Source organism: Pipistrellus hanaki (genome assembly GCF_964339955.1).
Source record: "Pipistrellus hanaki genome assembly, chromosome: 7".
Lineage (NCBI taxonomy): Eukaryota > Metazoa > Chordata > Mammalia > Chiroptera > Vespertilionidae > Pipistrellus > Pipistrellus hanaki.
In genome coordinates this window covers 6,216,038-6,236,317 of record NC_140509.1, presented here as the reverse complement: position 1 = coordinate 6,236,317, position 20,280 = coordinate 6,216,038, and the positions used below count along the sequence as shown (strand labels likewise).

The window sequence follows — 20,280 nt, the reverse complement described above, 5'->3', positions numbered from 1 at the left end:
CATACCAGCCAGGGCTAAAATGTCTACTTTAAAGTGATGAATTTTATGTTATATTAAATATATATCAATTTTTAAATGCTATCAAAACATATAGACTTTAAAAGGAAATAAACTGCTCACATTCTGCCTCATGGCTCAGTGATTCAGAAGCTTGTCCCTATTTACGCCCTCCCACTCTGCAGTCTGTCTGTCATCTTCTCTACCTCTGTGTCCTCAGGCACTCTGGTTGCTCACCAGCCCTTCCTTTCCCCAGGCCTTTCTACTTTCTGGCTCTTGGGCAAGGCCTGCCCCTGCCTCACTGCACCCACCCATTTTCTAGTGAGTCCCCACCTCCTCCTCAGACCTATCCAAGCCCGTCTGTAGGTGGAGACACCAGCCCCAGCAGTCACCCCAGATGAGCTGCCCAATGGCCAGGAGTGTGGTTACAAGCGTGTGTCAGCTGAGGGATATAGTTTCACACAGGAACTTAATTATAGCTCAGGAGAGGAGGAAGACAGAAGAGCAGTGCAGGCTTTGAGGAACCATACAGGAAGCTACCCAGCCTCTCGCCAGGACTGGGATCCACGGGAACAGACAGCTTATGGAAATCACCTCCTGTCACGCACCACCAGCTTGTGTGCAGACCAGAGTGACTCAGACAGGCCTTCTCACCTACTGCCAGGGGCCCCATGTTATTCTGTAAGAAGTAAAGGGGAGGTGTAGCTAGTTCCTCCCAGAATGCCCTCCTTCAATTTCCTCCCTGGCTTTGAGTTGTTTTTCTGGAATGGAATCTGAGCTGTCCATCCGAGGATGCTGGGAACATCTCCCCCGTGCCCGACTACTACTGCCCAGGGAAGTGCCATGGAGCAGCTGCTGGCACACAGGTGTCTGAGGCACGTGATGGCCAGGATACCAGACCTGCCAAACCACCTGGCCTCAGCTCCGCCAGGTGGGTAAGCAGACCAGGCGAAGGTTCATGGAAAGAGCAGGGCCTGGTGCAGGAGCAATTCTCATCAAGACACATTTCTGCCCTATTTCTGGCCCATATGTGGGCTCCTTAGTCTCCAGGCCTCTTCCTGGACAGCTTGCTTGCCATCTCAGCAAGAAGTCCTCACAGCTACCTGCTGCCTGCCCTCCCCCTATACACCACCCAGTTTGTTCTCACTGCTTCAAGACAGAGCCAGTGACCCAGGCCCTCCTTTCTGGCATTCTTCCCAAGACCCCACCCCAGCCCAGGCATGACTCTTCCCATCTCCCCTTTGAGTACCCTGCTTTTCTGAGCTCCTAGGAGGCTTCTCCCTAAAAGCTATGGACCGGAGGTGATACCCTTTTCCAGGTTCGCACTGAAGGGAGATGGCGAGAGTAGGTACAGAGAGCAGACTTGGGTGAGGGAAGGGGACAGGAAGAAACATGGGTTGGGAGAGGCAGAGACAGACTCCATGCACCTCTCTGTCCTCTACCCTTTAAGCAATCACCAATGAACAACCAGAGGGCTCTTTCCAATGCCTCCTTTAAAAAAAAAAAAAAATTTTTTTTTAAATTGACTTCAGAGAGAGAAAAAGGGAGAGGGAGAGAGAGAAACATCAATGATGAGAGAGAATCATTGATCGGCTGCCTCCTGCACACCCCCTCTTGGGGACTGAGATCATAATCCAGGCATGTGCCTGACCAGGAATCAAACCTCCCGGTTCATGGATTGATGTTCAACCACTGAGACACACTGGATGGGCAAGCCTTTCTCCAAATCCTCAGGCCCAACCACCCAGAGCCACGGCAGTGTCAGCTCCCATGGGACACCAGCTCCAACTGCCTCAGAGCTCACACCCAGAGCTCAGAACCTCAGAGAGATACAAGGGCAAACACAGGGCGTGGGGACTACTGACACCTCAGACTGGAAGACTCCTCACCCTGTGCCTCTTCCAGAGCGACAGCAGCAGCCACCTCGGAATGACCCTGTGGGGTTGAGTTCTGGGCAATCACTGCCTGGAGTCAACACCCACTCCAGCCAACATTCAGATACAAAGAGGAAGACAAACAGTCTTGAAGTTCTGTTCAGTGCAACCAACAGTTGCTGGCACCCATCTACGGTGCTAGGTACCCGGGGTCCAGAGACATCCAAACAGTAAAACAACCAGCACTCACTGACGGCCTCCTCTTGTCTTCATGTATGAGCTCTCCTAGTCCTCGAGTCACTCCTGAGCAGTAGGGTCCGCAGTCACTCCCCCTCACCCCCCATCTTACAGATGAGGAAGCCGCCCAGGAATAAGCCCAGCAGAGGCAGAACTTGGTCCCACACGGTGGGCTCTTAACCACTGCCTCTCTGCTTCCCCGCAAAGCCTTATCCTCACCAGCAGCCAGGGGGCTGGAAACACCGAGTGCCACCTGCGGCTTCCTGTTTGCTCCAGGGGAAAAGCTTGTTCCCTTCTGAGAAGCCAAGCCAGGAGGAGGCCTCGTCCCTCTGTCCAGGATGTCCTGGCCTGCTGTTGGCTTGAAGCAGGTGGGCACAGTCCTCGGGGCTCAACCAGGGCCTCCAATGAGATGCCATCTATGCCTGCCTCTTCTGATTCCCAACACCTCAACCTCTGCCTCTAGCCAGGAAGGGGGAGCAGAAGTAAATATAGCTCTCCAAAAATAAACCAGGATGACAAGGGGCAAGGGGCCTTCCTAAGGGGCCTTCTTCCTACACAGAGGTCCTGGCACTAGCCTACCCCAGAGCCCCGTCCGGGAGGTCATTCCATGGGGCAGTAGTTGCACCTCTATAGAAGGAAACTGAAGCTGACGCGTTCACTCAGGGACCCTTTCTCAGCGGTTGCCCCTCCCTTTGGTTGAAGCTCGCTAGAGACAACTGGGATTTTGGGTCTTTACAGTGAAATGCCACTGCGGGTTTCAGCCAGTGCTCACAGAGGGAGTGCATACTTGTACACATTCGCACTGACTGGGAAGCCCAGGCCAAGGTAACATGAACAGGAACAGCAGTTACTGAACTGGGAAAAGGGGCCCAAAGGGCCCAAACCCCAGCTCCATTATTTGTCAGCTGTGTGACCTCAGCAAGCTATTGAACCTCTCTGATCCTACCTCCCCCTCCACCTCTGCAAGTGGGACTAGCACCAATACCCACATCTTGCAGGCTGGTGTGAGGCCGGGGAGGCTCCTCCGGGGCAGAAGGACTCCGAGGGAGAATCTGAATAAAGGCAATTTCCCTTCCTTCCTTGTCTCCGTGTGCACATCTGGGCCAGCTTCTCTTTCTTCTCCCTTCACCAGATGAAAGCAGCTAATCAATCACTTGGAGCAGATACTGTTTTTTCTCCTATGAGTCCTTCCCACCCGACATGAGCAGCCCACCGGTTAGCTGGTTATTTCTGTGGTTCTGGAAGGCTGTTCACTGCCTTGGCGTAGAGCCAGGCAGCCACTAAGCACAGCCATTCTCAGGGGCTCCTCTGTCCACTGACCTGGAATGAGATGCTGCAGGGAACCAAAGCCTGCCAACGTTTTGCTTCTGCTCAGTGAGCAGCGAGACTGCGCTGCTGGAAAGCAGGGAGTGTTCCCTGAAGCCAGCTCCAGTCTGGCCAGTCTAGCAGGTATTTTCTGAAATGGAAGAGTTAGAGTCAGCCAGCCAGTCCTCTGTGGGGAGGCCCTGTATGTGGTGATTAAAGATACTGCTGTAATCACCTGGGTTCAAATCCCAGCTCTGCCACTCATTAGCTGTCCAGCTTTTGGCAACTTTAAAACAAGGTCGTGTAAAATGATTAGCACAGTGCATTCAACACATGAGAGCCATCTTCTACTTGGCTCCTGAGTAGCTACTGGCTTCTGTGGGAATGGAAAGCGGATTAGACAGAGGTGAGACCAGCTCTTGGAGAACTCAGTCCAATAGCAGTGCCTGGACTGTAGGCAATAACCCCACCATATGTGCATGGCAGTGCCCAGGCAGAGATGTGAGAAGGAGCCTTACCAGACCCGCAGTGGAGAAAGGGTGGAGAAGGAGGCAAATGGGAAAGACTGTAAAGACCCAAAATCCCAGTTGTCTCTAGCGAGCTTCAACCAAAGGGAGGGGCAACAACTAGGAAAGGGTCCCTGAGTGAATGCGTCAGCTTCAGTTTCCTTCTATAGAGGTGCAACTACTGCCCCATGGAATGACCTTCCGGACAGGGCTCTGGGGTAGGCTAGTGCCAGGACCACTGTGTAGGAAGAAGGCCCCTTAGGCTGGCCATCCAGTCACCATTCCATCCAACAAGTGTTTGGTGAGCATCTCTGCACAAGACACTTGCCCATTAAGGAACCAATTTCTAGGGAGATGATCTCTGGTCACAGCTGATGGACACCTATCAGGACTGAGGACATGATGGCATTTCAAGCTGTCCCCTTGAGACTCAACAAGGTATGAGTCAGAGAGTATCAGATGGATGAACCAGTTCTTTCCCATGATAGAAGCAGAAAGCAGAAAGGAGGGCAAGGTTCAGGCTGCAGTCCACTGGGAGAAAAAGGCTATGGCAGAGGCTCTGGGAGTGCTGAAACCAGCTCCTGAGAGGTACTCCTTGGTTATGCAAGACATGCCCAGGGTGGGGGTATAAAAGTGAAACAAAAATAGATGGTCCTGCTAAGAGGGAGGAGACAGGTCTATCCTAGGTTTGCAGGGGACCTTACTCAGGCCTTGGTCTGAGAGCAGATACACACACTAGGTCAAGGAATGGGCCAGAAAACAGACTAAATATTTTTCTGAAAGGTGACACACTGCAAGGACATAAAAGGCAAGTTGTAAGTAGATGTTGTAAATACAGTGGGGCGATAAAATGCCAAAAACACAGTCATAGGAATCAGACACTGTAACAGCATAAACAGGGCTGGCCTGACAGTTTGATGAGTGCATTCTGCAGTTTGGGAATAACCAGTGATTTTCATTTGGGAGATAGGAATTACCACTGGTCATTTGTTTATGACAAAAAATTGTTTAGTTTTCAATGGCAATCACTTTTATTACTAAAGATTTTTTTTTTTAAATCTTTTTCAATAACAATCCATTGGTAAAAGTGAGTTCCAGCCCAGGCGGCGTGGCTCAGTGGTTGAGGGTTGACCCATGAACCAGGAGGTCTCGGTTCGATTCCTGGTCAGGGCATATGTCTGGGTCTCAGGTTCAACCCCTGGTGTGGGGTGCAGGGAGGTGACTGATGATTCTTTCTCATTATTGATTATTTCTATCTCTCTCTCCCTTTCCCTTCCTCTCTAAAATCCATAAAGACACATATTTTAAAAAGTGGGTTCTGGGAGGAGTCGCCTAGGACTATGAAATCGGGGACAGGCACGGAGGGTTTAGTCCGTAGAGACAATCTGTCCCTGGCCCCTAGGACAACACAGCTCAGCACAGACGCCGACGGCCTGTCGCTGTGGAAAGCTGCCAGCGCAGCAGAACTGTCACGAGGACACTATGCAGGGAATGACTTTTCACGCTGGGCTTACGTGACCTTTTGGAATTTAATTCTTAGAAACCCAAGCAACACTGTGCTGAGGTTCAGAATGAGGTGTGGCTCAGGAACGGGGGGGTGGGGGGGTGGGGGGGAGGCTGAGCACCCAGCTGATGGCCATGGCTGTGCAGTGGCACCAGCTCGTGTGCTCCGTTCTCTTTCTCTGGCAGCCCCGGCACCCGAGCTGAGGAAAGGGAAGAGGGCAGGCTGCGGGGCAGGGAGAAGGGAGGCCTCTTAAGGAGGCACTTCAGGTGGCGACTGTGGGAGCCACACTGGGTAGACCAGGGCGTGAAGTGGAGAGGAGTGGCAGGCTTGGGGCTGAGAAGGAGAGTGACAGTGAGGCCCCTCAGAAATGACCCCAGAAGTGCCTGTGAGAGCCGTCAGCCCGCACTGTGAGGTGGCAGCACCAGACCAGCACTGCCAGTGGGGCTGCCGTTATTAGTCACCCAGACAGTTGCTCCTCCCCCTTCTAATATTTTAAGTTGATTATGTTTACATGCTAACATTCCCTCAGTATGATGTGACAGATATTCTACAGAAAGGAATGGAGGAACAAGGCTGTAAAGACCAAGAGGTGGCGTGGGGAGGGAGGGAAGGAGGGAGGACAAGACAAAGGGCCATGTGAAGTAAGAGATTTATAGTATTTCAGGGCCACTGGTGAGTGGCCCCCAATCACATCCCTGGCCTCATCTCTTCCCCCCTCTCACCACTTAAGCAACACTGCCCTCCTGGCTATTCCTCAAACACACCAGCCACGTTCCTGCTCAGGGCCTTTGTACTTGCTTTCCTCCCATCTGTAAGATTCTTCTCATACATTCTTCTCCTCTTTCAACTCAAATATTACCTTCTCGGTGAGGCTGTCCCCAGCCTTCTATTTAAAGCTGCCACTACCATCCTGGCCGGTATGCTCATTGGTTAGAGCGTTGGCCCCCACACCAAAGGGTTATGGGTTCGATTCCCAGTCAAGGTCATGTTCCTGAGTTACAGGTTCAATCCCCGGCCCTGGCTGGAGTGCATTCGGGAGGCAACCAATCAGTGTGTCTCACATCAGTGTTTCTCCCCCAACCCTCTACTTCTCTCTCCCTTTCACTCTCTCGAAAAATCAATGAAAAAAATATCCTCACATAAAGATTAACAACAAAATAATTTAAAAAATAAAGCTGCCACTACGTATTTCCTGCTTTATTTTTTGGTAACAGCATTTATCACCACCTGACACTTAATGCTGGCTCTCTCCCCTGCCCCCATCACAACCACCGTAAGAGCAGGAAATATTTTTATCTTTGTTCCAGTGCTTAGAACAGTGCCTAGCACACAGAAGGTATCCAATGTACCTGCCGAATGAATGGAAGGAAGAAGAGAAGAGAAGGTGAAATTAGAGTCAGATTTAAACTGATCCTGGATCCTCAGCAGTCTGAAAGAAACCCTTTATTACTGACTTAACTGAACACGGGAGGTGAGTTCCAAAGCGATGATCAGACACTATCTGAGGCCTTCTCCTTTGCTCCCACGTAGTCTCTAAGACTCCCCTGAGAGCATACTGTCTAATATTTCTGGAAAGAGGCTGGACCTAGATCTCAAGCTGTTGTGAAAGGGATGCTCCTAAGATTGTTGTAAATAAGAACAGGGTTAGCCAAGTCCCTGGAGGTGGGCGAGACATGTGAGAGTTTCCTGTCGTTACTGAAACAAATTACCACAAACTGTGGCTTACAACACAACAAATTTATTCTCCTACAGTTCTGGAGGTCAGAAGTCCAAAATCGGTCCCACTGGGCCAAAGTCACTCCCTCCAGGGGTTCTAGAGGAGTTTTTGCTCTTGGCCTTTTCCAGCTGCATTCCTCGCATTCCTCAGCCTCTTCCATCTTCAGGGCCAGCGGTGTGGCATCTCAGTGTAGCATCTCGCTGTGGTAGGCACACTGCCTTCTTCTGCATCAACGCTTCCTTTGCCTCCCTCTTAAAAGACACTGTGACTGCACTTAGGGCCCATTCAAAAAATCCAGGATAATCTCTCCATCTCAGGTTCCTTAATTTAATAGCATCTGCAAAGTCCATTTTGCCATAGAAGGTAGCATTTCCAGTCCCAGGGGTTGCAGCCTGGATATCCTTGGGGGCCGTTACCCAGTCTACCCATGAAAGACAGACTCCAAAGTTTGGAAGAAGCACAGTTCAGACCTCGGGTCCACATGGCCAAAGTCAGAGGGGGATCGTGGAGCAGCCCAGGCCAGGGTCTTTCTTTGGCTGTAAGTGCTGCTGTGCTGCCAATTACCTTGACTTTGGCCCAATGAAATGAATTTTGGACTTCTGACCTCCAGAACGGTAGGAGAATAAATGTATTAAGCCACAGTCTGTGGTAATTTGTTACAGTGACAACAGAGGTACAGAATTCATTTAATAAAACTGGGCACTTGGCCCGTGGAGGACCTCCTTAGGAGAGATGGGTAATTTTCTCTTCTTTGACCTGAAGCCCCCAAAGGTGCCCTCAGGAGTTCATCTCAGAATGCACGTGCTGAGGGTCAAGGGGAACCCATCAGGAAGGCTTTTAGAGGAGGGAAAACGCAAACAAACAACCACCCCAAAACACAAAATCATGGGTCAAACAAGCTTGAGACCAGGATGGAGGATAAGCTCTGAGGACAACCGCCCAGGTGGAGGGCTCTAAGGCCCATCTGGGTCTGAGAGGAAGACTACTGTGACAGAGCGCCACATCAGCGGGTGAGGTCTGACACCAGGAGCTGGCAGGTTAGACCGTTCATATGCCACGTTACCAACTCTGCTCTACATGGCACACTGGGAGCCACAGGAAGGGGACTTCTGCCCGGACATGAAAAGCCCGGAGAAACACAGCCACCCCCGGAGACAGCCTTTGCCTGGACACTCCCTGTGGTGTGGACATCAGATGGCCTCTCACTAAGCTGGGACATGCTGCTCACTGTGAACAATTTCATTCCAACTCAAAACCCTCAGTGAGGTGGCTCTGACTAGAGTAAATTTCCAATGTAAGAACTATATGCTTATCTTATTGGTTTTATGATATGTTCACCAGTGGACCCAGCTGGCCAGAAATATTTAGTGGGGAAATAACAGAGCAGTGGTTCTCAGCCAGAGGTGTTTTTGCCTCCTAGGGGACCTGTGGCAATGTCTGGAGACAGTCTTGGTTTTCACCACTGGGGGTGAGGGTGGAGGGGGTACTGGCATCTAGTGGGTAGAAACCAGGGTGATGCTAACACCCATGCCTGGTTATCCCTAACTGCCCTCCCCTGTGAGTCTGGTCCCCCCAACTGCCCTCCCCTGAAGGCCTGGTCCCTCCCCAACTGCCTTCCCCTGCAGGCCTAATCTCCCCGCAGGCCTGGTCACCCCGAACTGCCCTCTCCTGCAGAACTGGTCCCCCCTCTACTGCTCTTCCCTGCAGGCCTGGTCTCCCCCAACTGCCCTCCCCTGCTGGCCTGGTCTTCCCAACTGCCCTTCCTTGCAGGCCTGGTCCCCCTGCAACTGTCCTCCACTGCAGACCTGTTCCCCCCAACTGCCTTCACCTGCACGCCTGGTCCATCCCAACTGCCCTCCCCTGCTGGCCATCCTGTGTCCACATGGGGGCAGCCATATTGTGTGTTGGAGTGATGTTCAATTTGTATATTACTCTTTTATTAGATAGGATAGAGGCCTGGTGCATGGGTAGAGGCCAGCTGGTTTGCCCTGAAGGGTGTCCTGGATCAGGGTGGGGGTTCCCTTGGGGCATGGGGTGGCCTGGGTGAGGGGCCTATGGTGGTTTGCAGGCCGGCCATGCCCCTCGGCAACCCAAGCAGAGGCCCTGGGATCTGGTATTTATTTATCTTCTATAATTGAAACTTTGTAGCCTTAGTGGAGGCCAGGGCTGGCCAGGAAGTTTAGCTTCCTCCATCCCCGGTGAAACACAAGCCTCCTGCTCACTCTGTGGCCACAGCCATTTTTGTTGGGAATTATTTATCTTCTATAACTGAAACTTTGTAGCCTTGAGTAGACACAAGCCTCCTGCTCACTCTGTGGCCACAGCCATTTTTGTTGGGAATTATTTATCTTCTATAACTGAAACTTTGTAGCCTTGAGTAGAGGCCTGGACCGGCCAGTGTGTGCAAGAAGCTTGGCTTCCGCCATTGCCAGGGAAACTCAAGTCTCCTGCTTGCTCCGTGGCCACAGCCATCTTGATTGGGTTAATTTGCATACTTGCTCCTGTTTGGCTGGTGGGTTCGGCTTGTGGGTGTAATGGAGGTATGGTCAATTTGCATAGTATTCTTTTATTAGATACGATAACCCTCTCATTCTCAACTATGTATCTATGTGAAACCAGATTTATTTTCATATCCTTCAAATAAGACATATTTTATTTTTTTTTATTATTATTTTTTAATAAATTTTATTGATTTTTTTACAGAGAGGAAAGGAGAGGGATAGAGAGCTAGAAACGTCAATGAGAGAGAAACATCGACCAGCTGCCTCTTGCACACCCCCCACCGTGGATGTGCCTGCAACCAATGTACATGCCCCTGACCGGAATCGAACCTGGGACCTTTCAGTCCGCAGACTGATGCTCTACCACTGAGCCAAACCGGTTTCGGCAAATAAGACATATTTTAAAAGACTAGACATAGAACCAGTTATAAGAACACACCTGCCATCAGTTAGACTAGGCATTAAAGAGATTAGCAAAAAATGTAAAACTGTGTTACTCCTCACAACTTTCTTGTTTTAAAAAACAGCTATTTTTCATTAAAATTTTCATCTGTGATAAATGTAATGGGTTTTATTATTATTATTATAGTAAATGACTTAGTAAATTAGTAATTCTTAAAAATTCCTAACTTTTAATTTTTAGCTTGGTAAACAAAAGTTCTTGGGGCCCTTAATAAGTTTTAAGAGTGTAAAGGGTTTTACAAAAAGATTGAGAATCACTGTTTTACAATATTCTAAAGCTGACTTCAATAGACCAGCTTTCTTCCAAAGCCCAATCTGAACTCAGCTTCTTCAGGACAAAGCCAGTCCTCAGTGGTGACTTGCTCCTCTCAGTGAGTACCCTTGAGTGGATGTTCTCAGTACCCACCAGCTCCCTAACATCTTGAAACTCTTTATGTACATACATCTTCTCTCCCCAATTAGGTTCCACACACTTGGGGCGTGAGACCAAGTGTGAAGCATCTGTCACAGCACCTGGCCCACAAAAGTGACTCAGATAGGAAAGACTAAGATGACAACACCAGTTTTGTAGATTAACATTGGGAAAAAAAATCTGATAAAGCTATAGGCTTACCTTTGCCAGGGGAAACTGAAAATAAAAAGTTTAGCTGAGACTGGGAGCACACGGCTCAGAAATGAACTGGACAATTGACCCCTAGACATGTACACTACTGCTACTATGGCTAACTGCTGCTGAAACAAATGCTAAAGCAGATCAACTCAACTCAGTAGCTCTTCCTGCTCAGGGTACTCCTACTTCAACCCCTCTCGGGGAATCTCAGAAGCCTCCCCAACCCCCTCCTTCCTCCTTCACATTTCCTTCAGAGGAAAGGATTTGGTGTGGGTTTGAGAACAGGGATGGCCCCTGCCTGAGGGCCTTCCTGCAAGATCCACAAACAACCTGACCCCCACAAAAAGACAGACACATGGGCTCAGCACCCTGTTTGGCAACAGGAAAGCCTGCTGGGTGTTAAAGGCAGAGAAAGGGAAGTGAAGCCCATAAACAGCTACTGGAACCATTAAAACTTGGAGATTAAAACAAATCAGACAGGAGCCCCATGCCACCTGGCCCCCAGCAGGGACCCCATCACAGCCCAGCCTCCCAAATAGTTGGGACAATGAACATCGAATTCCCTGGAGCTTCCCTGAGAATTTATAAAACCTGCCAGGCATCCAGAGAACAGGGAAACAGCAATGGGAAGCCCAGAGCATTGTTCAGACTCTGGTAAAGACCCACTACCCCAGCAGAGATGAAAGAAACAATTCTGTGTATTATGCCCAGCTCTCGTATATGCCAGCAAATACCAACCCATGAGACAGGGACTGATTCTGTTTTTTTACTATCATCCTTTTCTAAGTGGCAGGAACATAGGAGACACTCAAAAATGTTTAATGCACAAATGAAAGGGAATGTTGATCACCATCTTTGTGGCCTGGCATTTGTACGGGCAGAGAGAAAGTGTGTGCATTTATTCATTCAACAAATATTTACTTAGCATTTTCTAGACACAATAGGAAACAAAATAAGTCCCTGTCCTTGAGGAGCTTATGTTTAGTGGTTGAAAGCGTGAAAATCTCAATGCTCCTCAAAAAACTATGTTAAGTCGGAGACATTCAATAACTGTTTAGTAACCATCTGCTATGCGCAAGTGATGAGTACCAGACGCTATGACAGGCACCTGGGATCTGGGGCTCAGTCCTAGAGATATTATTTCATCTTCTACGCCAGGACCCTAACTCTGAATGTGTGTGTCAGCTGTTAGAGACCCTGGGTAAGGAGAATGTGATTACCTCTTTGGCGCATCTGTCCTCATCTGTCGGTGAGCAGAAGCCACTGCGTGAGTACCACGTACATGCCCAAAACACCACACAACACTGCAGGAGAAAAAGGAAACCCAACATCTTTAGCTGAGAGGTGCCGGGGTCAGAAAATATCTATAATAATAAAAGCTAATTAATGCTAATTAAACCGGATGTCCTTCTGGACGAAGCAAGGGAAGCCCAGGTCGCAGGTGCCAGAGGGAAGCTGGTGCTGGCAGCGGGGGAAAGAAGGCCTACTCTTGCACGATTTTCGTGCACCGGGCCTCGGGTGTTATAATAAAACATTAGGACACATACCCTGTGTGGGCTTGATCCCCAGTAGGGATATGCAGGAGGCAGCCAACTGATATTTCTTTCTCATCAATGTTTCTATTTCTCTCTCTTCCTTCCCCTCTCTCTAAAATCAATAAAAACATATTAAAAAAATAATAAACACTAGGGCTCAAAGAGTGCTCCTAAGGCAAGCCGGCTCCTCCTCTTTCCTCATACACCCACCCTGAGATGTTGTTATTCTGAGCCTAAGTAGCAAACACTGCCCAATCCTGGAAGTAGTCTGCTCCTTTCCAAGTAAGAAGACACTGGCTCTGCTGATTGTACCAGGGTGGGGCAGAGGAGCTGGCAAGATGAAGGAGGTGCTAAAGCCCAGCACTTCCAATCGTTAACAACTCATAAATGGAAATGCCCTGAGTCATGTGTGATTCCTTGACCAAAGCCCCATGGAGAGTGGCCTGGGGTCACACCCCAATCATCAGCCTCTGAGCTATGAAGGCCAGGAACCATCTACCAAGCGAGAAGACCCACATGTCTGAAATCTGATGCGACGGGACATTTCCTCCCTGCCAGCCTCAAGCAAGCGCCCAGCTCCCCTCTGACACAGTGGAACTCAGCTGCTTCAAGTAGCTCCTCCCCTAGATCCAAAGGCACAGAAGAGTGCTCAGCACATCACGCCATCTACAAGCAGCAACCACTGGGCTCTCTGGGACAAACGGCACAGACAAGGGCATCATGCACAGAACTTCTGACGTGACACCAATGAGAGCCTGGCAGGACAGACGAAGTCCATGGAGGTGCTACGTGGGAAGGAAGAAAAGTGGAACTGCTGAGATTTCCAGGAGGGCCCACAATTTAGCCTCCCAGATGTCAGGAAACACCGGGGAGGAGTGTCTGAGGGACAGGACAGAGCTGAAGCCTTTAGAAGAGCCAGGTCCAACGCCTCCTGAGAGAGCAGCTGGATACTTGCCTGGCAGCCAGGACATCTGCCGTCTGCCCAAAGCAGGGGCCTAGCAGCTTCCCAGGCCAGCACCCAACGCTGCTGTTCTCTCACCGGGTCGGGGGAAGGGGTCTGAGCGACCACAGGTGGAGCTGGCAGGCTGAGTAAGGGCAATTCGTCCTCGGTGGGCTGAGGCACACCCCAAAGAAGGAAAGAGGAGTGGTGGAGAGGCAGGGAGAAAGGCAACCAAACAAGAGTGGGTTAGTATACTTAGTCCATTCAACTAGAAGTGATGGGCTATGCCATCTGTAGATAATGTCAGAGGCCTTTGAAAGAGGCAGGCTGACGGTGGCTCTGTAAAAATCACTAAATGGGAACTTGGTGACTGACCATCATAACTGCCCACGTAGAAAACGACAGCATGAACGACCTGCAAGAAGCGACCGGCCAGGCTGCTGGTGCCCAAGCTGCCCCACAAGGACTGGGCTTGACCTCTTCTCAAGCCCTATCACCCACCACCTCAGTGGGGAGTGCAGGGGAGCAGAGACAGTAGCAGCAAACTGCTCAGTCAGGTAAAATCCTCGAGAGCCAGAGATTAGACTAAATTACTGCCAAACCCACAACCTCAACTTCATTAGAATGACCATTAAAATCCTGCTTTTCATAAGAACAAGGGACCCCTTTTGGTCCATTCTGCCCAAATTCCTCCAACTGCTGCTTAAGAGGGGTCTCAGGGGTCAGTGGAAAGGGGTGGAACGGGGACTGGCTCAGCCATCCTCGATCCTTTTTCTTTCACAGAAAAGTTCAGTGCACAAGAGGATTCCAAAACTTGGCCTAGCTAGTTCAGTTGGCTCTCCACCAAAGCCCCTGAAAGTTGCCAATTCTGTGTCCAATTCTGGCTCCAAGACAGAGAGCACGATCCTCAAAAGAGAAGACCTAGAAACCCAGAGCCACGTGAAACAACAGGCCCTCGTTTCTAAACGTGAGAGTGGGTCACGCTTTCTGAATCGCCCAAGACCAGATTGGGCAGAAACAGCGGGTATGTTATTTCCTGTCGATCTCTCTAGGGTACCAACTCCAAATAAAGGAGTTCAAAAGGGAGACATCTGAAAAGAACTTTCTGCCTCGCGAGAAGGTTAAATACCCAGACACACCACAAAGGCGGTGGGCTCTCTGGCCCCAGACAGAATTGTCTCCGAGACTAGAAGCAACTTAAGTTCTTGACACAGTCTAACTAGTGTCGTCCCAGACTGCCTGGGCAGACAGTGTCCTGGGCGGACATCTGATGTAACGCCTGGGCAAAGGGAACAGAACTCTGTGTCACCTTCCCTCTTGGGTCCACAGGAAATTAAGCTCCCAAGGAAAATGGAGGGAGAGACTTCAAAAGAAGCTGCTCAGTGAGGGACAAAAATCAGAGCCCTTGGCGTAGTCAGCAGATCAGAGATGCCCGAGGGAAAATCAGCAGCTGGTTCAAGCCATCGACAGCGAAAGGGACAGATGTCTGCTGCCCCAGAGCTATCAGGTGGCAGTTTGTTTAAAACTCAAACGGGAAAAACATTGTCTGGAGTCAGTACAGAGGGAAAAGGTTGAGAACCACAGTCATTCTTAGAGCATATCTTCTGGAGACTTCCCTTAACTCTCTGGGATGAGGCACAGGTCAGAGGGCAGGAGGCCGGGCTGCGATGGGCCGGGACATCACGATTTAAATGTGTTCGGCACATCCATTTGGAAAGACACACAGCCCTGTTTCCTGGAAGGGGAAAGGGTTGGATAAGGCCTGCAGCTACCCCTGGCACCCGCCCAACTCAGCGGCCAGTCTCTTCCCAAGGGTTCCTGGAAGTCAACAGGCCCATAAAGAAGAAGTACTAAAGCTGAGATTAGAAGGATGATCTACAAATTGCACATCGTCCCCGATGCAACATCCCAGTAAATTCTCCCACAAAGACATAACCTGCTATTTGCCTCAGACATTCAGCTCCTTCAATCGGAGACTGAGCACCCTCACCCCACTAATGTCTGCAGGTCAAGGGGAAAGCACGGAGGTGTGTGAGCTACTGCTTCTCCCCGAGGCAGAGGCAAAGCCCTGGGAGGGAAGGGCAGGTGGGTGACAAGGTAATAAGGAAATCAGAGAGGGGCAAACTCAGGGCCTGTGAGGGGAGCCGGGGCAGGAGGGGCTTAGGCGAGCGGGTAAGGAACACAGGGCTTAAAGCCCGTAACACCGCGAGGGGGATGAGGAGCCCCAGTCCTGAGAGGCAGGCAGCGGGGGACGGAGGGGACAGGGATGGGAAAGAGCAAAGACTGGGGGCAAGGATGGAAGGACGAAGGCGGGAGACAAGGATAGCCAGGGGGCAGGGAAGATCCCCGAGGAGACCCCGGGCAGAGGGCAATGCATCTGGGGACCCCAGAGAAGAGCGAAGGAAGGGCAGAAGCCAGGGTGGGGAGTGGGAAACAACCCGAGCCAGAGCCCGGGCTCTCCCAACTGAGGTGGGAGGAGACGGGGCCACGAGGCCCAAGTGGGGTCACCGGCGGGTGGGGAGGCCTGCAGCTGGGCGCAGACAGCGGTGAGGGTCCGAAGAGCTGGGCACGGGGGCGCCCGGCAGCCAGGGACCACCGCAGACCGGCCCGAGTCCGAGCGTCGGGAAGCGACGGCAGCTCGGTCCCCGGACCCCGGCGGCTGTCCCTTCCCCACTCCCCTGTGGGCCTGGCGTCCCGGCCGCGTGGGCCGCCTCGGCGCGGACCTGCCGCTCACCTCCGCTGCGTGCCGACCCGCCTCCCCGACCCGGACTGACCTGTCGCGGCCGCCTCTCGCGCCGCCGCCGCCGCCGTCCCGCAGGCTCCTCCGGCTCCTGCCAAAACTTTTCCCATTAATCCCAGCTCCGCCGCGCGGGCGTCACACGCAGCGCCGCCCCGCCCCGCCCCCGCGGGCGTGACGTCACCGCGCAGCTCGGCTTCACCCTCCTTGCCCCGCCCCTTTCCGCCCTAGCCGGCCAATCACCGCCCCTCCTGGAGGCCCCGCTGATCCTGCCGCTCCGCCCACCGCACGCCGCTCTGGCCGCTGCAGCGCCCTCTGGTGTGGGACGCGGCCCCGGCCGCTTAGGGAGGAGCGGGGGAGGTCCAGGCCAGAAAAACAGGTCTAGCAGGTACACACCACTGAAGGGAATTTAAAGCTGGAAGGGAACTGGGGGTCATCTGGTACAGCCTCCTCATCCTCCAGTGAAGAGGAGGTGCGTGACTTGCTGCGGGAAGCAACGGAGCCCGAATCTTCAGACTCCGGACTCCACGGGAGGAGATGGTGCGGCTTGTAACTTTAATAGAAGGACTTTCCTCCCTCGAGAGGCTTCTGCGATAGGAATTGATGGTTCTGGGCTTCTTACCGAATACGCTTGCCCACGTAAGCGGGGAGCATCCTCCCTACGAGATTTGAAGAAAATCTCGTTCTCGCTTCTAGGTCTGGAAGGGACCCAGCCCGTGCTTTCAGACATACCACACAAAGGTACCTAGCCGCTGGGAGGCAGTCTGGTGGAAGAAGCTGAGCTTGTCATCTTGACTCATGAGTGTATGATCAATGGGTAACTTCCTCCTCTTCACCTTCTTTAAAGATCATCCCTCCCCTTTCCCATACACTTCTCAGGCCACACCCTCAGATATCTGGATGGTAGAACTGTTGAGTGATTTTTTTCTTTCTGCTTCTCTTTTTATTTTCTATTCCTTAAAAATGAATATGCTTTACTTTTGTAATTAGACGTCAACCTCCTTGCCCTTTCAGATTGAAGTAAGAATGGATTTTGTAATAATTATCCATGGGCGTGGGGGGTGTTAAGAGATCAACCAAAAGACTTGTATGCATGCATATAAGCATAACCAACGGACACAGACACTAAGGGGGTGAGGGCATGTGCTCCGGAGGTGGGGGTGGCCGGGAGAGATCAATGGGGGAAAAAGGAGACTTATGTAATATTATATGTAATACTTTAAACAATAATTTTTAAAAGAATAATGAATGGATAATTATTTAAAAAAAAAAAAAAGAATTCATAAATTTGGCCCAGCCCAGTGTGGCTCAATTGGTTGGAGCATCATCCTGTACACCAGAAGGTGACGAGTTTGATTCCCAATCAGGATACATACCCAGGTAACTGGTTCTATCCCTCAAACTAATTGATGTTCCTCTCTCTAAAAAAACAAAACAAAACAAAACAAAACAAAAAAAAACAAGAAAAAAGAAAAAAAAGAATTGATACATTTGTTGCCTTTCTATAATACATACACATTGTTTGTATATAATAAAAGCATAGTATGGTAATTAGACTGGACGTTCTTCTGGACGTTCTTCTGGACGTCCTTCCATCCTTCCGGACGAAGCCAGGGCTGCAAGGGAAGCCCGGGCCCCAGGTGCCAGAGGGAAGCAGGTGCAGGCAGCCAGGGGAAGGAAGGCCTACTCTTGCATGAATTTCGTGTATCGGGCCTCTAGTATACATATAAATAAATAATTGATTTCAGAGAGGAAGGGAGAGGGAGAGAGAGCTAGAAACATCAATGATGAGAGAGAATCATTGATCAGCTGTGTCCTGCACGCCCCACACCAGGACAATCCGATCAAGCCTGCAACCTGATCCAGCAACCCGGGCACATACCCTTGACTGGAATGAAACCTGGACTCTTCAGTCTACAGGCCAACGCTCTATCCATTGAGCCAAACCACCGAGGGCCCTTCTTCCTTTTAAGTAGGCATAGATAACACTTGTCAACACGATCAGTTTTCCAACTGAGGTGTTCTAACTGGCCCTTACCCCTTAGGGCCTGGCCTTTTCCCAGATCACTACCTCTCCTCTCTATTCTTTATCCCACCTTCTCCAGAGGAAAAAAACAAATTCCTCTGGCTTTCTAGGCAGAAAGAGGCATCTTAGCTACATCTCTCTCTTTTCTAATGCTATTTATTTTTTAAATATGTTTTTGTTTTTTAATATATTTTTTATTTCATAGAGGAAGGGTGAGGGAGAGAGAGGTAGAAACGTCAATGATGAGAGGGAATCATTGATCAGCTGCCTCCCGCATGCCCCACACCAGGGATCAAGCCCACAACCCAGGCAGGCATGTGCTCCCACCAGAAATTGAACTGTGACCTCCAGGTTCATAGCTTGAAGTTCAATCACTAAGCAACACCACCAGCTAGGCTGTTTTATTGATTTTAGAGAGAGAGGGAGGAGAGAGAAACATCGATTGGGAATTGAACTGGCAACCTTTTGGTGCATAGGCCAATGCTCAGCCAACTGAGCCACATCAGCCAAGGCTTAGCTATATTTCTTTTCTTTTAAAAAAAATATATTTTATTGATTTTTCACAGAGAGGCAGGGAGAGGGATAGAGAGCTAGAAACATCGATGAGAGAGAATCATCAGCCAGGTGCCTCCTGCACACCCCCTACTGGGGATGTGTCCGCAACCAATGTACATGCCCTTGACCAGAATCGAACCTGGGACCCCTCAGTCTGCAGACCGACGCTCTATCCACTGAGCCAAACTGGCTTCCGCAGCTATATTTCTTTATTGCAAGGTTTCCTTTCAACATTCGTACCCTAAAGACCTCACTTTCTACCCCTAACAGGCTTATTTCCCCTAATGAAGAGAGTCCTCTCCCTAAAAGAAATTCCGGGAGCACTGTGGAGATGCCTCATTTCACCTCATTTCATTTTTATATTTTAAAGGATACAGACCCAGATTTAGAGTTTGGTCCCAATCATGTGGGAAACAATTAATTAATGTTTCTCTTTCACATCCATGGTTCTCTGTCTCCTTCTCTCTTTAAATAAAATCAATAAAAACATATTTTCAAGTACAGTTATGAAAAAAAACATTTCTTTAAAAAAATGATGCCTACAAAGATTTGGTTAAAAAGTGGGAAATGTTATGATCTGATTTTTAGTGGACATAAAACAGGATCTGATTATGTGTATATCATTTGGAAAATTAAAAAAATTATAGAAAAAACTGGGAGGAAGCACACACTAAAATGTTATCAGCAGTTGTCTTTGGGAGGGGGTTCTGTGAGTTTTTACCTTTCTATATTTTTATTCTGAGCATATTTTTCATAAAGGATTTGCTTTTTTAGCCACACACAAAAAAATCTTCTTTATATTGAGGAAAAATTTGTATTCTCTGGTTATCCTACCCAGGAGTCGTAGTTCTAGTCCTTGAAGGTGCACTAAGTCAGACTGTTTTCCATAAAAGAGTCCTTTTGATGTTTGATCCCACTCCCCAATATTTTTTCTTCTTAAGCTACAACATCCCTTGTTCCTCATATAAAATGATCATAGTGCCTTTTGCCATCCAGACTGCCGACCTCAGGGTGTGCCAGTTTATGTATATCCATCCTCTTCAAGGCTTTCCTTGCATATCCTGGCAACAGTTTGCAACAAGCTTCTTGCTCTCCAGCCAGTCACATCTCCTTATATACAGATCACAATGGGTGACCTGGGATCACGAGGTCTGTAATCCCCTCGGGGCCCCGAGCTTACCGGTATTTCTGAGAGCATCAGAGATTGGATACACTCGGCTTTATCTGGAATGTTGGAAAGGACAGAGGAATTATTTTCTCACCTTGCAGTTAAAAGACTGGGAAATACCTTCTTCTGCCCCTTAGGGATGCTCCCCACCCCCGCCCCAGACTGAGAGCTTCCTCTGCCAGTCCCAATGTGGGTTGCATTCGGGCATCTGGTGATGTTTCTTTTCTTTTCTTTCTTTTTTTTCCTTTCTTTTCTTTTTTTAAAAAAAATATTTTTATTGATTTTTTACAGAGAGGAAGGGAGAGGGGTAGAGAGCTAGAAACGCCGATGAGAGGGAAACACCGACCAGCTGCCTCTTGCACACCCCCTACCCGGGGATGTGCCTGCAACCAAGGTACATGCCCCTGACCGGAATCGAACCTGGGACCTTTCAGTCCGCAGACTGACGCTCTACCACTGAACCAAACTGGTTTCGGCTGGTGATGTTTCTTTCACTATCTCACACACCCGCCTTCTAAGCCTCCCTATGTCCCATCATAGATATTCAAAAGCCTGGACCCCATCTAGAGGTGAGGACACTGAGGCTTAGAGATCGGCAAAGCAGCT

At 49.9% G+C, this 20,280-nt stretch overlaps 1 protein-coding gene across 2 annotated transcripts in view; it reads right to left on the bottom strand.

Annotated features, from left to right (window-relative positions):
• PPARD (peroxisome proliferator activated receptor delta) overlaps positions 1-16,088 on the bottom strand; it is a 69,925-nt gene extending 53,837 nt beyond the window's left edge. For both annotated transcript variants that reach the window (XM_084890045.1, XM_084890044.1), the window contains exons 1-2: positions 15,963-16,088; positions 11,934-12,017 (exon numbers count right to left, since the gene is read on the bottom strand). The gene's annotated coding sequence lies outside the window, so the exon portion shown is untranslated. The remainder of the gene's footprint in view (positions 1-11,933; positions 12,018-15,962) is intronic.
• Between the last annotated feature and the right edge of the window lie 4,192 nt (positions 16,089-20,280).